The sequence below is a fragment of the Bemisia tabaci genome, chromosome 1 (genome assembly GCF_918797505.1).
Source record: "Bemisia tabaci chromosome 1, PGI_BMITA_v3".
In the NCBI taxonomy this organism is placed as follows: Eukaryota; Metazoa; Arthropoda; class Insecta; order Hemiptera; family Aleyrodidae; genus Bemisia; species Bemisia tabaci.
This window is the reverse complement of record NC_092793.1, coordinates 63997040-64018336: the sequence shown is the minus strand read 5'-3', so window position 1 is coordinate 64018336 and position 21297 is coordinate 63997040. Positions and strand designations below refer to the sequence as shown.

Here is a 21297-nt window from a genome sequence, read left to right as displayed (position 1 = left end):
GCGGGGGGTCCCCAACTTTTTTTTTTTTCAAATTGTGGTCCCTATCTTGTAAAACATCATTAGAAAGAACATAAAAACTAAGAATTTTGGCCCAAATCGAAGATCAATAGGTATCTTGATTTTTGATCGAGTTTTGATAGGTCAAAAGTCAAATTTGATCTATTTTCAAAAACTCCTAACTCCGGTTCCAATTATCGCAAAGAAAAAAAGAAAACGGGGAAATTCTCCAAATTGTAAGCATTTTTAAGTTAAAATCATAGAAATCACTTCAAACTAATTTTAAGGGGGGTTTTGGACCCCCAAAAACGTCAGTTCAAAAGGTCATACGATTTTCCCGCGATTTGAACCAATTTCCCTTAACTTTGCCTCAACATTATCTTGGTAAGTTCAAAATTAGTTCAACATTGCGTTTTCAAGTACTCTAATTTTGGACGGAGTTCAAAAAACGAAATTTAAGGTGATTCAATTCAACCTTTGAAATTTCTTTTTTTTATAAGGTAGGTAGCCTACGTTTTTACTTATCTACATGAAAAATATTTTGGTAGATAGTTCTTTTTTACATTATTTCCTTTTGAAAGAGTAGGGGCTGATTTTAAATAATACAGTTCAAGACTATTCAGCGTTACGTACACATTGATTTATAGTCAAAATATTTCGTCTGCCGTGAGAGGAATGTATCTCGCCCATAATGTTTCAGTATATGTCCACAAACATTGTATTTTTTTATTGCACAAATCTGTTTGAAAATTAAGTACAGGGTCTTTTTTCACATTGCGCCCCAAGTAGCATTTTGCAACGAAAAAATTGCAATTTAAATGAAATAAAATTTCCAGATGATTTCAACTTTCTTGCAAGAAAATTGCAATTATTTTACAACATCTGACCCCCTCATTGTAAAAAAGTTGCAATTTTTTTTTTGCAAAGAAATTTCAATATTGACGACCTTTAAATTTCAACCCCTAAATTTTCCGGGGAAATTATAATAATTCGAACCCATGCTTACCTAATGTCCTACGACGTTTAGCAGCATAAAATACCGGACGCCCTTGAGTGGGCTTGAACCCGACCCGCAAATGTCATAGCGGAGCACTCTTCCACTGAGCTACAGGGAGCTGATGATGAGCTTGGTTGAAATCACGCCTGTTAAGGCTGTTATCGCATGCATTGCGTCAGTGCGTGGCTCAACATTCATCATAGATTTGATTAACGCCGTTTTTCTCAGGCTTCTTTCTTTTGCCTATTATTTATTTTTTTTCGTGTTATTAATTTTTTTCATATTTTTTTTGTCTGATTTTTTTTTTCGATATCACGTAATAGGTACTCACACTAAATTTACACCGGTGTAAATTACACCACATACTAACTTGAGAACTTAAAAATATTTTCAAAAAATATTTTTAAAATATTTTCAAAACTTTCTTAAGGAATATTTTTAACATGCATGTTTACAGGCAATATTTTTGAATTATTTTAAAAATATTTTTTGTAAACATTTTCAAAATATTCCTTTAAAATGTTTTAAAAATATTTTGAAAATATTTTACTTACAATATTGCCATGAAAATATTTTGATAAAGGTGACAATATTTTCAAAATATGTTGGGCTATATGGGTTAGGTAGGTGAGAAATTTAAGTCGAAAAAACTTTAAAACAACTAGAGAATTGGATGCCAGGCACATGGCGTGAATTTGTTGCAACATGATTGCACCGAAATTGCAGTCTTTATATTGCCTTGAAAAAGAAGGTTAGGCAACAAGCATAATCTACATTTCTTGCAAACTTATTGCAATAAAATTGCAACTTTTTAAGCGCCTTCAAATGAACGTATAGGCAACAAGCAAAAATTGCAATCAACTCACAATCCATTGCAATGAAATTGCAATCCATGCTACTTGGGCGGTAAGAGAAAATCACAAGAAATTTAGGAAAATATAAGGGACAGCTCTCTCATATGCTAGTAAAAAAGTTAGAAATACTAGAACAGCCCAATGGAGATAGCAGGAGGAGAAAACACAGCTGAGGCGACGAAATCACGATGGACGTGGAGGCGTTCTCGGCGTAAGTGGCGCGTCGTGAGCTGAAGTCTAAAATGGCTCAAGGGGAGAGTAGGGGAAAATCCCTAATCAGCTCTGATTGGCCGATCAGCCGCCTCGGAGCTTCCTCCTCCTGCTGTCTTGCAAGCCCGACTTGTATAGCGACAAATATAGCGAAAAAATACGATGAAAATCGGCGCCAACATTCGGTGCGAATAACCGATGAATGATCGGTTTCCGTGACCTTAAAAGTTCGGTAAACCGTACCGAGATCGGTTGGTCGTGTGTTCCAAACGCCGTAATGCCGTTCGGTTCACAAAACCCAATACTTAGGTTTGTGCCAACGAACAACCGTACACCGAGGGGTTCGGTAAAAATCACCGAACTTTTTTTTCAGTGCAATGATATCAGTATGTTCCCATGATGGGACCAACAGATACCAACTTTACATCAACTCTTCATCATGATGGTAAGAAAGTCCAAATTGATATCATCATGTTATCATATTTATTTGTGCCATGTCGTTAACAACATTTTTTTTTTTTAAAATCATGTTTATATCATATTGGGACTTGCCATATTGCTAGCATGTTGGTATCATGTTGGTCTTTTACCCCAAGTTTATGTCACGTTGATACCATGTTGACATCATCTTGATACCAACATGGGCGGTTTAGACCCTGCTGGTAACAACATGGTCCCAACAAGTTACCAACATGGTCATTTTTAGCAGGGAAATCAAGCGAAAACATACCTATATCACTAAATATGGGAAATTATGCCATTACTGAAGGTAAGTTATTAGCTGAATTGTTAATGAATAATTTGAATGGTTAAGCATCTTAAGGAACTTGTTCTCATCATAATTTGACAGAATCTACGAGGGGGTTGGGCCGCGGATCCCTCTAGTTTCTAAAAAAAATGTAGGGGACTTGGAGCAGTTGGAAGAAGTTTTTAGCCAGAAGCTAAACTTGAGAGTCATGGGGAAAAATACGGCAATCTCATTCAGATTTAGCGGCTCAAAATACACATAAAGCTAAAGGCCGCCAGAAATTTCAGTTCTCTTACATTTGGAACGAAAATGGCTAATGCTCGCCTCTTGTAGCTGGGAAAATCGGCTTTTCCGGAAAATTAAAAAATGATAAGAAAAAATGGTCAGGTCACATTCGGTTCTAGCAGCAGAAATTGGTACTTTAAGGAGATCGATTTTGTCTGAGCATACTGAACAAAGGAAAATTTCCGCAAATACAGCTAAAGCGCAAAGTCCGTTTTCCGATGGACATCAGTTTTTCCGGGAAACTAGAAGGTGCGAGGGCGATGCATGGAAACGGGGGTCATCTTCAAACTCGACGTGTCGAACAATACAAGGATCAGTTTCTACCTTCTGTCTAGTTGCACATTGTCATCTTACCAGGAGTAAAATCGGACGAGTTAAAAATAATTTTTTGTGGGAGTATGGGGAGGAAGGTGGATGGGGGGGGATGCATGGGACTTACGCATTTTTATAAATAACTCCACTCGGACATTTTATATTGAGTGTACAGAATCATTTTTTCCAGACAAGCCGTTAAATGCCGAAAATGGCCCAATTGAGGGAAAGGGGGAGGGTAGTCGGCGAGGTGGTAAGGGTATTCCGGGGTAGTGGGGCGGTAATGCAAATAAAGCTAAGAGTATTTAGAGCTCTTTTTGTTCAAGTTTTAAGGTTCTTTATAGTAGAATATGAGCTTTACTGCATTCAAACCAATATTAACACCACTACAGATGGGAGCCCCTAAAAATCCCGATTTTAGGGTAAAAAATAACGTATTTTGGAGGGGAGGAGAGGGGGGCGAAGGGGTCCGAAGTGTTACGTATACTCAGTGTTGGGCATTTCATGATAGTTCAAATTGAATACAATCTTTTTTTGCGCTCAAGCCAACATTTAAACCACTGAAATCAAGAAAAACACGAAAATACCCCAATTTGACCCTTCCCCCCTCTCCCCTGGGTTTAGCACACCTCGGATTCATCAAGGTAGATTAACACAGGTATGGACAAGTTGAAAATTTCCCATGAGCCTCAGTACGTGTCACGTGACCTCGTAACGTAGGTTAAGGGGCCTGTTCGACCACCCTAATCTCAACTTCATGAATGTATTGCTCCATTTAAACATCAAAACACTATAACACATTAACAATGGTAGGTAATAAGATCCTCGGGTACAATTGAATTATCTCCAAAACTTAAATAACGAATTATTACCAAACTGGAGCAACATAACCAATAAATCACCAACCAATCACAATAATGAAAGCATAAAAATGGCGGTCGTTAAGGGGCCACTAGAGAGCCAATCAGAGGCCGGATTTTCAACTTGTCCATGCCTGTGTAAATCTACCTTGGGATTCATGAGGACTTTTCTGTGAGCGTTCTGTATACCCAAATGAACAACTTAAAACAATAGAATCGTGTATCCCAATTTACCCCGCTATTCGCATGATTTTGATCCCCCGCAACTGGACTAGTGTGGAATGATCGATGTGATGAAGAGGGTCTTTATAGACATGCCAAAATCGTAATTCATTTGTTGCACAAGGCTAAGAGGCCTGCAATCGGAGAAACGAAAAGTAGTCGCAGAAAACGAACAACACAAACGCTGTGTGGTTTGGACGTAAAAAGAAGAGAGAAACAAAATAACAAAGAGCACAAAGAGGAGCCTGTCATACCAATACCAAAGCCACGGCAAAAGCTGGGACGACATGATCAGGCACAATCCTTCGCCAGAGTGGTGGGGAAATCGGAGAGAGAGGAATTCCCCCTGCTCGGAAATCGTGACAGGACAGGAAGTACCACTAAGAAATAAACAGAGTGGAGGAACCAAAAGAGGCTCAAACTCCTAAACGCCCAACGGTGGTAGTCTCTATGGGAGGACGCTCTCATGGCGATATTGTGAAAGCGGTGTGAGGTTGCGTCGGTACTCAGAGTGCGAAGATTGTCGATGCCAAAATACTGAAAGGCACAAAAGAGCTACAATATACCAGCTAATAGTCAGCAGTATGGAAGACGCCACCAAGATACGGGACAAACTAACGGAGTCTATGTTCACAGCAACCAGTCGGCAACCGTTAGTGCGTCTGGTGATAGCAGAGATCGATGAAACCCTCGCCGAGCAGGAGATGAAATAGGAGCTTTCGTTGAGCGGACTTGAGATGCGCAATATTCAGTTGTTCCAACCTAATCGATGGGGGAAAAAATTAGTATTCTGTGATGATGCAGATGGAAAGAAGGCAAGAGAGATTTTGAAGAAAGGGCGAGTCAGTATTGGATACATAAGCTGCACGGTCAGATTGTATGTTGGAACAAACACGTACTACCGATGCCATGAGAAAGGACACTACCAGAGAGACTGTAACAGTTCCTACGATTCCAGTAAGTGCTGCAGACGGTGCAAGCAAGAGGGCCACATCGTGGCGAATTGCATGCAGGAAAATAGCCAAGGAAACCTAAACAGCGAAGAGAGGATACAAACGATAGAGATCAATGGATGAACACCGTCTACAGTCTAGCTGCCCCCCCCCCCCCCCCCGGGCAGGCAAACTCGTCAGTTCTTCGGACGGAAGGAACGAAGACCAGGGGACACACATCCGACACCCTGGGTCGGTGCTCCTGCCCGACGAGAAACTACCTACTGGGAGGAGGCCGACAGTCTCTGAGGAGGCTGAGAGAGCCGTGCGCGGAGGGGGGGGGGGGGGGGCACTTACAAGGGCCGTAACCCCTGTGTTATTGAAATGTGAACATCAGGTTGTAATTAATAGATGTGACATCTGTTACACCGTAGAGTATAACTCTGACAAAACGACGGTGTAAGTCGGCAATCGCATGATTCGGAAAACGCGATTTTTCAGGAGAGGGAAAAAACTCTCTACATTCCTCATCTTTGAAGGTAGAGAGGAAACAATTCTTGGAGACGAGACAGTAAGTATAAGATGCTCTAAAAGACTCTATCATCATTTTGAATAATATATGCTCGTCTTTCTGGAGAAATGACCGAAAAACCGAGTTATGTGTTTGTGGAACTAACGTCCAACACTGAATTTCGAGTTACGTGGTTGGCGAATTACTGATTCAAACCTATTCTTTGCCGATGTTGACTGAATATGAAGACTGAATAAGATTCCTCTCACTTTAAAAGTAGCCTAAAGCTCCTTTCAACAAACTTTATTTGGTAGCGAATCTTTCGTATGACACCGGAAAATAATTCGACGGCGTAAGTTGGCAATCTTATTACTCGGTTTACGACGTCGCAGACTTCCTGTCATACTTCATTTTTTAAACGGAAAACTACTCAATGGCAATTCTTTAAAACTGCGGTGAGTTTTCTTCTCTATGAGAAGAAAATTCTGTATAAACTGCAAGAAATGATATCAAATGTGTCGAGGTTCTCCTTTAAAAAAAATAACGTAGAGGCGGAGGTTTTCAGATACCGTGAACGAGATAATTATGATCACATAATTACTAATAATTATTGCTGACTTACGCCGTCGAATTACGAATTAAAATGAAATGAAGATAAAAATAAGCGGACGATTACTCAGTTATCCGTCGGATTAGATGTTAGATGTTAACACAATAACAATGTTTTTTGTTGTTTGACGATTCCGTGACGTACTAACTTTTAATTTTTCCTCCTAAACTGTTCACGAACCTTCCCAAGAGAGCGCGCGTTGTGTAAAAATGCGGCGCGACGGCACGAGTTAGGTATGTGTTATTGGAATTAACACCGAGATATGTGTTTTGAGTTCTACGTTTTTAGGTGATTTCCAGTTTTTTTTCGACTGAAATATTTTGATAGCAGGTAAAGGGCATCTACTACACTTCATTTCTGCAGCTAACTCAAAACCGCCAAAAATCGAGTTATGTGATTGCCGACACACTTACACCGTCGAAACGTCGATTAATTGTTTTGTTCACATTATGAAAAGTTCTATAACAAGGAATGAGTCAAACCCCGGTTCTAGAAACCGGAAAGACAATTCAGCGATTGATTCAATGATTGATGGGCAGAGAGATAACACGACTACTACATCTGACAGAGACTCGGTGGTAAATAAACCATTAACGGGCTCTCTATCGGATAATAGTGACGTTGCCCTCACCGCCGCAAAACGACAGGAATTAGAGTGTTTGCATTTCAAGAAAATTTCGAAATGTAAAAAGTGTTTCTCCCGGCCCAGTCAGCACCGCAATATTTTTAAAACATTTTTAAAACATTTTTGACATTATTTTGTATTTATTTTTAAAACATTGTCAAAATATTTTCAAAATTGCTACATGTTAACTCCATGTACATATTTTAAAAATATTTCCAAGGAAAATTTTAAAAATATTTTCAAGGAAAATTTTAAAAATATTTTCAAGGAAAATTTTAAAAATATTTTCAAAATATTTTATCGAAAATATTTTACCGGAATGTTTACCTATTTGTATACCATGCGCGCTCTATCAATGGTTATTGACACTATTCCCTTCTGTATACTCAGCGCGCTCTGTCAAGTAGATGTGTAACTACAGGCAAATTTCGTCATTTTCGTAGTACTGCAATTTTATTACATTTGAAACATGAAATACACAAGTGCTGAACATTTTAAACCACTTACCTGAATTCCTGCGACGTTTAGGAGCGTAAAACACCCGGACGCCCTCGTGCGGACTGGAACCTGGGCCGCGGGTTTGGTAGCCGAGCACTCTAGCCACTGAGCCACAGAGAGCTCATGGTGGGCCGGGTTAAAATCACGCCTGTTATAGCTAGAGTCCCTTTATACTGAGATTCAAGACAACACCTCTCATGGAGTCACAAACGGGAATAAAGATTACAGAAATTGAACGTTTTTCGTAATCTTTGATCGGCTCATTCTTAAATTCTTTTCTCCGTCCCTTCTTTCATTCCGTTTGTTCCTTGTCGAACCCGAAATTCCTCGGTCCATTCCAGATTATAATCTTTGCAATTGTTGAAAATGTAATCTTTATTCCCGTTTGTGACACTGTGAAGGCCTAAAATCCGGGTAACCAATCAGAAATGGATTCGCATTGTCTTGACTCTCAGTAGGTATAAAGGGACTCTAGTTATAGCATGCGTTGCGTCAGTGCGCGGCTCGTTCCTGTTATTTGTTTTTTTCGATCTCACGTAATAGGTACTTACATTAAATTTACACTAATGTAAATAACACCTCATAATAACTGAAAATAAGGACTTGAAAATATTTTTAAAAAATATTTTTAAAATAATTCAAAAATATATGTTTGTAAATATTTTTAAAAAATACTTTAAAAATATTTTCAAAACTTTTTTATTAATATTTTAAAAATGTTTACAGACAATATTTTTGAATTATTTTCAAAATATTTTTGAGAAAATATTTTCAAAATATTACTCTAAAAAGTTTTGAAATATTTTTGAAAATAGTTGGAAAATATTTTTTAAAAATTATTTACGTGACAATATTATAAAAATATTTTTATGCTTTCATTTTATAAATAATTACATTAAATATTTTTACAATTTTGCTATGTAAATTATTTTTTAAAAGTATTTTCCAATTATTTTCAAAATCTTTTAGCAATGTTATTTAAAACTTTTTCAAAAATATTCTTTAAAACTATTTTAAAAAAGTTGTATCAATATTTTTCAGAGGATATTTTAATAGCAATAATGAAAATATTTTTAAAATGTTTTTAAAATATTGCGGACTGACTGGGGGGAGTCTTATTCAGACATTACAACAATCAGATGCAAACACGAAAGTGACAAGGGCCTACAGAACTGTGTCAGAAGAGGCGCTAGACGTGCGTGCCAGCCAAAATCCCTCCACTGGATTTACTTCTACTCGAACACAAGACCAGATTGACGCAAGACCTGAGGATGGCTGAAGAAATGATGTACGACGCTTGGAAAGATAGATGATATTCGTACACGCGGAGAGCTGAATGGACTCGAAAACTGATTCCTGATCTTGATTTGTGGATGAGGAGCAAGTTTGTAGAAGTAAACTTCACGACACCTCAGTTGCTGACTGGTCATGGTTCTTTTGCGGCTTTTCTTCATCGCTTTAAGATCAAAAACTCTGATCAATGCACCCAATGCAACCAACGTGATTCGGCGGAACACGTGATGTACAACTGTGGCAGATGGGTTTGCAGAAAGGCAAGAATTTGAGGGAGTCATTGGTACTACCCCACCTCCAGAAGAGCTGATGGATGTGTTACTAGAAAACAAAGAAAATTGGCTTGCGTTTGAGCGGTTCGCGTCGCGTCACTAATTACTCATAGTAGCAAAATTTGGCTCGCTAAGGGAGCCAACATTTACTTACTCGCGGAGCGAGTGACTGGGGTTTCAGGGGGCGAGGCCACCGGCTAGCGGCGCAAGCGAGCGTAACAAGCTGAAGCAGCTAGTTATTTTATTACTCTATACAGGGTGTCCCAAAAGTCCCTTCCACCCCCTCTAAAATTTTACCTAATTAATATTTTGAAACGAAACTTTGGGGATGTTCATCGATCAATGTAAGCTACTTTTGGGGCCCCCCAAAATTTTCGGGGCCCCCCGTGGGGAGGGGCTGCGGACCCCAACTTTTTTTTTTCAAATGGCAACCCCTATCTTGTGATACCTCATTCGAAAGAGCATTAAAAACTAAGAATTCTGGCGCAAACCGCAGATCAATATCTTAATTTTTGACCGAGTTATGATAGGTCAAAGGTCAAATTTGACCTATTTTCAAAAAATCATAACTCCGGTTCAAATTATCGTAATGAAAAAAATAAAACGGGAAAATTTATCACATTGTAAGCACTTTTAAGGAAAAATCACAGAAATTACTTCAAACTAATTTTAAGGGGGGTTTCGGACCCCCAAATACGCCAATTCAAGGGTCATTCAATTTTCCCGCGAAATAAGCCAATTTCCCCCAGATTTGCCTCCACATTAGTTCAGTAAGGTCAAAATCAGTTCAACATTACGTTGGCAAGTCCCCAAATTTCGGGAAAAGTTAAAAAAAAAATTTAAACGGTCAAATTTAATCACCTTTAATTTCGTTTTTTTTAACTTTTCCCAAAATTTGGGGACTTGCCAACGTAATGTTGAACTGATTTTGACCTTACTGAACTAATGTGGAGGCAAATCTGGGGGAAATTGGCTTATTTCGCGGGAAAATTGAATGACCCTTGAATTGGCGTATTTGGGGGTCCGAAACCCCCCTTAAAATTAGTTTGAAGTAATTTCTGTGATTTTTCCTTAAAAGTGCTTACAATGTGGTAAATTTTCCCGTTTTATTTTTTTCATTACGATAATTTGAACCGGTGTTATGATTTTTTGAAAATAGGTCAAATTTGACCTTTGACCTATCATAACTCGGTCAAAAATTAAGATATTGATCTGCGGTTTGCGCCAGAATTCTTAGTTTTTAATGCTCTTTCGAATGAGGTATCACAAGATAGGGGTTGCCATTTGAAAAAAAAAAGTTGGGGTCCGCAGCCCCTCCCCACGGGGGGCCCCGAAAATTTTGGGGGGCCCCAAAAGTAGCTTACATCGATCGATGAACATCCCCAAAGTTTCGTTTCAAAATATTAATTAGGTAAAATTTTAGAGGGGGTGGAAGGGACTTTTGGGACACCCTGTATAAAGCTGCCTCACCGGTTCACTCTGCCCCCCCCCCCCCCCCCCCTAGAAAAAAGATTGGCCGAAGCGATTTCCTTTAATCTTCGTACATGCTTAGCAATTGTCGTGAGGAGTTGATCAAAACTATTCCGATTCCAATCCGCTGCCTAGGACGCCCGCAAGAGCGAAAAGTTGTTTCTCCCTATAGTATTGCATTGGAGATACGCGGTTGTTTACGCGCACCGCGCCGAACAGGTTCAATCCTGTCGCGTGACGTCACAGCCTCATACACGAAATTTGAGGTTTTAGGAGGTATTTTTTGAAGGATTTTTGTGAAAATTGGAACCATGGTAGGTATTTTTCAACGGGAAACTCGAATGTTTGGTCAGATTTTCAAAATTCAAGATGACGGCCGTGGCCTAAAAAGCTATCTCGGCTCATGATCCATCGATTTTAGTGAAATTCGGTATTAGAGGTTACATTTCGACGGGAAACTCGAATGTTTGGTCAGATTTTCAAAATTCGAAAATCCAAGATGGCGGCTGTGATCTAAAATGCTATATCGTTTCCTGATATCCATCGATTTTTGTGAAATTCGGTAATAGGGGGTATATTTTGACGGGAAATTACAATTTTAGGTCCGATTTTCAAAATTCAAAAATCCAAGATGGCAAACGTGGTCTATATTGCCATCTCGGCTTCCGATTCCATCGATTTTTGTGAAATTCGGTATTGAGAGGTGTATTTCGACGGGAAACTCGAATTTTTTTGTCAGATTTTCAACATTTCAAAATCAAAGATGCTGGCCCCGCACATAAATGTGGTCCCGGCTCCTGGAACATCAATTTCTGTAAAACTTGGTGGAAAAGAAGATTAAAACAAAGATGTTGTCTTCTCATCAATGTTAAAAACTATGCGGGGCGGTGGCGGCTCGCGGCGCGAGTCGTGTCAGCTCGCAAAGCGAGCTAATCACGACCATAGAGAAAAAAAGGAGGTCTTTGCATCTTGAGGTTTGTTTACCCTATGACGTTGGTCGGTACAACCTGGCCAGCGAAATTCGGAATTCAAAGTATGAAAAACGGACCAAAATGTCCCATTTTTTTGCTTAAATCAACTCATGATATTTTTTTCAAGCACTTTTTATGGAATGACTTTTTTCCATAAATTATATCATTTCCAAGGAAATAGATGATAAACGTCGCTGTACCGACCTAAGTCATCAAAAAAATTCCAAGATGCCCGAAATGCAAACACCTCTTTTTTTTCTCTATGAATCACGACCAAATCACGACTAGTTACTCTATATTAAGTTTTCTTACCGGCTCACTCTGTTAGAGTCCCTTTATACCCAGAGTTAAGACAACTCGATTATCAGCTGACTGGCAGCCGGCCTTGGCTGGCCATGGAGGCCGAAACGAGTGCACCTAAACGAACGATATTGAGGGATAAGGATCAGGAATCCTGCGATGTCTGTCACACAAAAACAACAACATCAACAAATTGATCAATTAAAACGAAAATTAGATTGGTTTGTGAATAATTTCTTAATCTATTTTCATTTTAGACCTATGGAAATAACAATTCACTCTTGATAAACCACAATTAGGTAATATTTTCATTATTCTTGTTCACATTCGAGGTACCGCCATCTTGGTGCACTCGTTTCGGCCTCCATGAGCGAGAATCAATCAGAATTGGATTTTTTTTTAGGCCACTTTCAGCTCAACCAAAAGTGAGTTGTCTTAACTCTGGGTATAAAGGGACTCTACCGATATATAAAATATATTCGATAAAATTTTATTTTTCTGCTGTAGTGATATGCTACAAACGAAAATGTAAAATTGATACTGAAATGTATATAAATATTTCTAAATATTAACCGCTCCAAAATAAAACACCCGTAATAAACTCCCGCTTCACGTGTAACCAGCGGTTATCAATTCAAAATACGAAGGTAAACAACTGTTGAGGTTCCAGGTTTCCGACCTTGAAAGTTTCTGTTATAAGCATGTTATAAGTGAAACATTTTTGAGACACTTCCTTCCTTCAACAGTTGCGCCAACTTCCCTCAACAGTTGCGCCGTGGAGACAAGGCCATAGAGTACCTTTCCTTCTCACTCAAGAGTTAGAGAGAACCCGATCGTCAGTTTAGTTCACTAGACACTCTGTGTCATGAATCGCTAGTGTCGCCGCTACTGGAGTTGGGGGTCTTTATTTATTCTCTTGATGTCTTGTAGCTGCGGCCTGCGGCTGCGGCAAGTTATCAGGTTCAGAGGTTCAGAGTCATACCATACGGTTTTTGGTCACAAAGTCAGCCAGTCAGCAGTCAGTCTCAGTCTCTCAGTCCGACACCAGTGTTGGTGGAAGAAGGGTGCTTATAGTGGAACAGGTAATCCCAGACCGGCTTGCCTACAAATTGCCTTTGAATAGTTCCTCAGTTGACACAGAATAGGTGAGTCTTTTTCGCAAGCTTTTATCTCCGTCAATTACGGTACCCATTATAATACTCAAATCTCCTATTTTTGTGTGAATTACTCTCGTTGTCTCTACTTCTTTGTGCTCTCAAATTATTACCTTCGCAATAGAACTCTCTCCTTTTCTCATAGGACTTTCCTTTCAGTCTTTAAATCAAAATATAATTTTCTGCGATTTCTTCTACGTTCTTTTCAAAGTCCTGACCAATTGAGTGAGAACGTATTTTGTGGCTAAGTAGGTTGATCTTACTACCCATTAGATATCTTGGATCATCTGAGATTTTGATCCAGGTGTCCATGTTTGCCTTATTTTTATCATTCATCTTTTTCACTCTTATTCACATGGTACCCTTGTACTTAGCCGAGAATGGTTCAACCCATTCAAACGCATTGACAATGATTTTAAAGCTTCTTCAGTATTCTTAACTTTTCATGCTTCTTTAATTCTAGTGATAGCAGCATTGCATTTGTTTCCCCTGCATACTCAAGGGCTGCTTTTTTAATGGCCTCTTAATTTACTTCTTGTATCTAAAATTACTCTTATGTATGAAGAGGTTCCTTTTTGAGGAATCAATAAGTTCTCAGGTCTATTACCTTTATCAATTGGTCAGTGACATAAAATTACTGCAGAGTACTTAAGTGGCAGGTGTTCCCAGTGAACCACTTCATGAAAAAATCTGAAAGCATGCTGAAAGTTCGGATAAGCTCTCAAGTTACCAGGCTTACATTGAATACCTTTTCCCCATCTAAACTTATCACAAAATGCCATCAATGCCAATCACTCGCTGGAGCTGAAAGTAAAGTTTCAACAAGACTGCATGAAACATCATTATAATTATGGAGAGCTTTCTTTTTAATGATGGCATGAAGGCAATATATCCCAACTTTTGTTAATTTTGTCATGCTTACCGGGATGAGGTTGAAACACATTTTTAAGATGAGAAGCATGCTTCTCGTCAGGCAGATGTTCCTCTTTATTACCTATTCTTTCCGCCCTAGCGGCGGTAAGGAGGCCGAGAGCGCGAAATAAATTAGTGGCTGACCTCCGCGAGCGCATGCTGCACACCTATAAAAAAACCGCACAGAGATTTATGCAGCGGTTGCGGTGATTACCCGTTACAAAGGAGCGGGAAATAGGATTTTATTTTATAGTGGATGGATTGGTTGCCCAGGTGTTATCGCCTCTTCTCATTGGGAAACTAACTTGCTCTGGTCTTTTGAATGACTGTAGCTTTGCACAGAGTATAGGCATCTCTCTCTAAAGGGCTCAAACTTGAAAAGAACCTCTCAAATTTCTTATTTTGAAAGGTGTCAAGTTAAGCAATTTTGTACAATTTTATTCAGTTTATGATACTCCGTTTTATCCTCAGTGAATTTAATACCTAGCATTTTCCTCTTGGCTTTGCGTTTTTGTGTGATCAAGTAAACCGTCAGAGGAATGAATTTCTACGGAATAGCTTTTATACCTAGAAGTAATAAATACTGCAGGGGTACTAGATCTGGTAGCATTTTGAACTTGCAGGGATAGTCTCTCCAACTCTTTATCTAGAAGTAACTTGTTTTTATTTTTATGGGGTTCTCTAGGTACCTCTATTTCACCATTTAATTTTTCTTGGAACTTGAGCCATTCAGTCCGTACTGAGACGTAACATGGGGCCTTCCAGTCAAAATTAGATGAAAGTAAATATAAGAAGTAATAGGATCGTGCTTTGTTTTCCTTTCAAGTTCACGGCATACAGTTTTATTTAAAAGGGTTTATTGTTATATGCAAAAAATCACTAATGGCTGGTGATTTCGTTTGATAGTGAGGGTAGGAAGTGGGCTTCCCAGGTGCGAATTAAATTAACAGTCTCTTTCGAAGCAGAGCCTTTTTTATATGGACGGTGTAAGTCGGCAATCACATACCTAACTTGATTTTTGGCAGTTTTGAGTTAGCTGCTGAAATGCAATGTAGTAGATGCCCTTTATTTGCTATCAAAATCTTTTAATCGAAAAAAATCTGGAAGTCACCTAAAAACGTAGAACTCAAATCAGCTATTTCGGCGTTAATTGCAATAACACATAACTTGTGTCTCTGCTCAGCATTTCGTACAATGCACGCTCTTCCGGGAAGAGTCGTGAACAGTTTAGGAGGGTGATTTTTCCTGAATTTCTTTTATGGAAAATAATAAAGAATCATGAAAAAAATCTAGTCAAGCTTGAATGTAATATATGCATTCACTTCCCTTGCAACGAATGAATTATTAGCAAAGATACTAAACCACCATAACCTAGAGGTTCTCTTCTCGCACTCAGTGCTTCATTTATTATAAAAGCTCAACAGTTTGCATAGTGAGAACCGTTAAATTTAAGTAAGTTTTTTTTTTCTTTTTTAATAGTGGGCCTAGGTACTTATCACTTTTTGTACGTAATTTTTCTTTTATCTCATGTCATTGAATTATGGAGAAGCATATTTTAATGACATGTATAGAAATTGTCCATACTTTTCCCCAAAAAGTTATCATTGGGAAGGAAAGTCATCAAATTATGCAATGGCAGCAAACAGTCTCCTTGGTTGAGAATAATGAAGTAAGAAAGCACACAAATCGATCCAAACACCGCTAGGTAAACCTATAGTTCCTCCTCTCACAAAGTACCAGGTACCTATCTAAAATGGCAGAATATTAATATTGGCCTCATTCTTAAGATTCGCTAATATTAAAGTTTGTTAAAAGGAACGTTAGGCTACTTTTAAAGTGAGAGGATACTTAATTGGCTGTCAAAACTCAGACAACCAGTCATGCCACCTCTACTAAAGAAGATGGATTGGAGTCCCATTATTTTTCATGGCCGATGGTAAATGACAATCGCTGACAAATGAGAGGGGAGTAACCTTTTGGTACCTAACAGTGTTGCATACGTGCGTGTTTGAAGGCGCTTGCTCACAAAGGAACGCCACTGGAGAAGATTTAATCAAGATTCTATGTATATAACTAGCCGTGATTAGCTCGCTGACATGCCTAGACCCCAGTTATTCGCTTCGCGATGAACTTGCGACTCGCTCCGCGAGCCGCCACCGCCCCTCTTTTTAACATTGATTAGAAGACAACATCTTCGTCTTCATCTTCTTTTTCACAAAGTTTTAAGGAAATTGATGTTCCAGAAGCCGGGACCGCATTATATAGCGCGGCCGCCTTCTTGGATTTTGAAATGATGAACATCTGACCAAAAATTGATCCGTTGAAAAATTCCCCTTGATACCGAATTTCACGAAAATCCGTCGAACTGGAGCCGACTTAGCATTTTAGGCCACGGCCGCCATCTTAGATTTTGAAATTTTGAAAATCCGACCTAAAATTCGAGTTTCCCGTCGAAAAATACCCTCTGCCACCAATTTTCACATAAATCCGTCGATCGGATAAAACCTGAAATTTCGTCTCCAATACCGTGACGTTACGCGACACCATTGAGCCTGTTTGGTGCGGTGCGTGTAAATAACCGCGTAACAACTTTTCGCTCTTGCGGACGTCCTGAGCAGCGTTTTCTAATCTATCAATACCTCATGACACTAGTTAAGCGTGTACCATGTTTAAAAGACATTGCTTCGGCCAATTTTTCTCTAAGGGGGGGGGGGGGGCAGAGTGAGTAGTAACAGCAGCCTTATACACAGGGTTATCCAGAAGTCTTCTACCACCCCTGTAACTGTTTCCTAACTGAGATAGAAAATTGAAACTTTGGCGATGTTCCTCCGTCTAAAGTAGCAACTTTTTGGTCCCCCCTCCCCAAATTTTTGGGGAGCTGCCGGTGCCTCCCTAAGGGGGGCAACCACCTTTTTTTCCAAGTAGCAACCCCCCTGTTGTGACACCTCATTCGAAAAATAATGAAAAAAGAAAATTTTTGGCCTAAACCGCAGGCCAGGATGTTAATTTTTGACAAAATAGCGGCCGATAAAAGTTCAAAATGGCGGAAATTTGGCATCTCCGTTTTTTATTGGTGGATCGGTCTGAAACTCAGAATCCTGAGCTTAGAGCGAGAAGTGGATTTTTAGGGTGCTTATCGTCGTATTTGTATGAGACTTGGTATCCGGGGCACGAAAAGAACGAATCTTTCATTGGATTTTTGAAATTTCGAAAAACTCAAAAATGGCGAAGAAAAAAGGACGGGGAATCCATATCACTGGCCCTACCACCGATTTTTCCTCCGCCATTTTTCAATTATTTAGTATTTAAAAAATCAAATGAATGATTCATTTTTTCGAGCCAAAAATCAGCAGAGTATCGACTTTCGTGCAAATCCATCGGTAAACAGCCGTGATATGGATTTCCCGTCATTTTTTCGCCGCTATTTTAAAGTTTTTCGAAATTTCAAAAATCCAATGAAAGATTCGTTCTTCTCAAGCTGAAATACCCCTGGATACCAAGTCTCATACAAATCCAACGATAAGCAGCCTGAATATCCACTTTCCGCTCTAAGCCGCCATTTTCAAGAGGACTGACTTTTCTGGAAAAATAATGCCAGAGTCGTTTTTCTCGTCCCGAAAAACCCCAGAATTCTGAGTTTCAGACCCATCCGCCAATACAAAACGGAAATGCCAAATTTCCGCCTTTTTGAACTGTTACCGGCCGCCATTTTGTCAAAAATCAACATTCTGACCTGCGGTTTGCGCCAAAAATTGTCTTTTTTATTATCTTTTCAATGAGGTATCACAAAAAGGGGGTTGCTATTTGAAAAAGAAAAGTTAGCCCCCGCCCCCTATAGAGGGGGGGGGGGCCAGCCCCCCAAAATTTTGGGGTGACCAAAAAGTTACTACTTTAGACCGAGGCACATTGCCAAAGTTTCAAACTTCTATCTCAATCAGGAAAAAAGTTACAGAGGTGGTAGGTGACTTTTGGATAGCCCTGTAGAGTAATATCCGAAGGTTTTTTTTGGTCCTCCTCTAGTTTGGACAGTTCGTGCTAATTCGATCTCAGAAACTAAGTACTGGACCGATTTTCCTCGGATTTGTTTCAAATGAAAACTCTTAGCTCTAAATGTGCCAGCACCCCTTGGTTTTTCGATTTGCGCGACCGACGCTGCAAAAGAGGGTTATTCATATAGGCGAAAAATGTACCCAGCCCGGAATGTACGAAACTTTGTAGGCTGATAGTACTAGTTGAGAGAGGCTTATTGCTCAGCTAACCTAAACTGACCATTTGCGACATTTGGTTCACAACATTGCCTAATTTCCGTCGGAATTCGCGTAGAGGCGGGGTTGCCAGTTTTCATGGAAACCGCCACCGCAATCACAAAAAAAAATGTATTACTTATTTAATCACGTTCAGCGTTATTCTGTAGTTGGAATTGTTTATTTATCGAATCGATGGTTTCTGCTATCTCTCTGCAACGGCGGTGGTGCCCGACAGCAACGAGATATCGATATTGTATAGAGATCAAGAGCAATGGATCTCTAGTTGCGGTGTCAACTGCAGGGAACTGTAGCGGCAGTACTGTAGCGGCCAATCACTGCTCACCTCTGGCGACGCTGACCATGCTCGCTCCTGATTGGCCGACTCAGCCTCAACTACGGCTATATACGTCGTGACCACACGGACTCCGATCACTCCGCTCCCGTCAACCACACGGATCACATCTCACGCTCAGCGGACATCTCGCAGCCGGCCGGCTTGCCCCATTCCAACGGCCCTGTTTAGGGCCACCACATTAGAGCACCTCATCTGGTCTTTGGCCATACCATCTTTCCAAATTTATAGCCCAAGTTTCAGTGTGTCTTTCAATGGCAAATGGTTTTCTTGCAGAATGTAAGATTTGAAAAATCCAGAAACAAAAAAAGGGAAAGCGATCCATGTACTGTGAGCTAGAGTGTTGTCTACGTATTGAACTTAAATGATTATTCACACTTTTCACAGACGTTTAGAGCAAACCGTATGTCATAAGCTTTATTTGTTCTCGAGTTGTCATTTTTTTAAGGTGGCATCTTGATGATGCTCCCAAATTTGAAATACTTTTTGGGGACTAGGAAAAAAGTCGGGTTCTTTAAGGAATGTATCACAACATCATTCTAAGTACGGGATTGCTACGCTCAAAACGGGTCATTTCACACTCGTAGCGGACACTCTAGTATACACTGTTAAAAATCGTTGATTCCGTCCGACGGAAAATCCGGAGTGAGAATGAACACGGGAGTGCGGTTCAGCGCGTAGGTGCTGAGACGGGCTGCATGTGAAGTCAAAGCACTCCGCACCGGAGCTGCAGTACGGCCCGGAGTCACGCGCACCTTCTCTCCCTCGCACTAGCGCTATATACTGTCTCTCCTCCCCTTTAAGCCTACCACTCTCAGAATGAAAAGGAAAAATTTAAAGAGAAAAAAATAGAAAAAATAATAGAATAGTGGAAATAATAGAATAGTCGAAATTATGGTATAACAGAGACAAAAGAAAAGAAATAAAATAAAGTAAATCAAATATATGATAAAATGAAGTCAAAGACTAAATTGAAGTAAATAATTAGAGGGAGCAAGGAGATGAAGAAAAAAATAAAATAAGGGAAACAACTAAATGATGTTAAAGAATAGAATGAATTTTAAGAGTAAAGTGAAGTCCAAAAATTATGATGAAGTATTAAAAGAAATCACAGTAAATATAAAACAAAGTAAAGGAATGAGAAGTAAATAATTAAAGAGAAAAAAATGAAGTGCTTGAAAAAATAAAATAGAGTGAAGAAAAAATAGAGACAACAAGGAAATAAAACAAAGTAAAACAATAAAGTATAGTTAAAAAATATAGTAAAGTAAACTAAATACACGACAAATCCAGGTAGATTGAAAATATTTTAGCGGCCCGTTCAAATCGACGTTAAATACCGTTTTTGTGTCACTTTCATGCATCGTTCGCTATAGCTCAATCGGTAGGGTCGTCGGTTAGTGTTAGGTAGGTCCCGGGTTCAATTCCCAATGTAGGTAGAAAATTTCTAACTTTCAATATCGGTTAAATCACGTACCAATGGTTTCATTATTTTTATTTTTCATGGTTTCAAAAATTATTTCCACAATTAACCCCTTTCCACCATCCCCTAGCTGCGAACCCCTAAATTTGCGGCTCCCGCGAATCCGTCCGGCGTCGGAGTGATTTCTATGCGTACGGCACCCAAAATCCGTCCAGCCGATTCTCCGTCGGAGTGACTCCTCGGTCCGGCGAAGTGAGGGCCCGTTCTTACTCGCGCTTGTGCTGAGTCTCACTTCGTTTTTTTTAACAGTGTAGTCCAGGCAAAGAAGGAAAAGAGCCTGCAAAAATCCCGGGTAGCCATGTTTTCATCGATTCCTATGTAATTTTTGACGCTGAACCCGAATTTCAACTTCGCGCCGTTAAATTCGGACCGAAAAGTTGCCAAAGGACCCCGCACACCTCTTATGGGAAGCTGCACCATGATGAATTGCCTTCTGACTTATGTTTATCGATTCTCCTCAAGATGCTAATCAAAAGTTATAATTGCGCCAACTTCCTACGATGCACCGTTTTCGCAAAAACCTAAGAGAAGATTCAATTATTCGGCGATAAAAAGCCAGAAAGATTCCTCATCTCAGTACTCGAGTGAACAAATCAGGGGAACTCCCGCACTGAGCGGCAGTCTTATCTCGGATTCCGCTCGCCGTTTTGCTCGACCATCCGAATCAGATTCTTGAGGAGCATAAGAACAGGAAAGTCTGAACGTCTACCGGGCGAGTGCGGGAGAGAGATAGCCTCTGAGTCGGCAGGTACAGATAAGAAGACGGACACGCGCTACGTTTTTTCCTTATTTACATCGAGCCTGTCCTCAAATGCTTTGTTCTTTTTTATTCATAGTCGCCAAATAATTGATTCTTGTCTTAGGTTTTTTGCGAAAACGGTGCATCGTAGAAAGTTGGCGCAATCATAACTTTTGATCAGCATCTTGAGGAGAATCGAAAAACATAAGTCAGAAGGCAATCGATCGTGGTGCAGCTTCCCATAAGAGGTGTGCGGGGTCCTTTTGGCAAAAATGGCCTAAAATCGGCATTTTTTGCGGATCATGGCCTGTAACTCGCCAAAAATTGATCTGACGACAAATTAGTTATTTTCGGAAATAAAGCTCGTCAAATTTCCTATAATAAGGTTTCTATACATTTTTTGCCTAAGGGCAAAATTCAGCACGCTGGCGGGCGCCAAACTT

General features: G+C 39.7%; 1 protein-coding gene across 1 annotated transcript in view; it reads left to right on the top strand.

Moving 5' to 3' along the window:
• Nucleotides 1–12952: 12952 nt before the first annotated feature.
• Nucleotides 12953–21297, top strand: part of LOC109040508 (damage-control phosphatase ARMT1) — a 67672-nt gene continuing 59327 nt past the window's right edge. The window contains exon 1 of the mRNA XM_019056487.2: nucleotides 12953–13112. The gene's annotated coding sequence lies outside the window, so the exon portion shown is untranslated. The remainder of the gene's footprint in view (nucleotides 13113–21297) is intronic.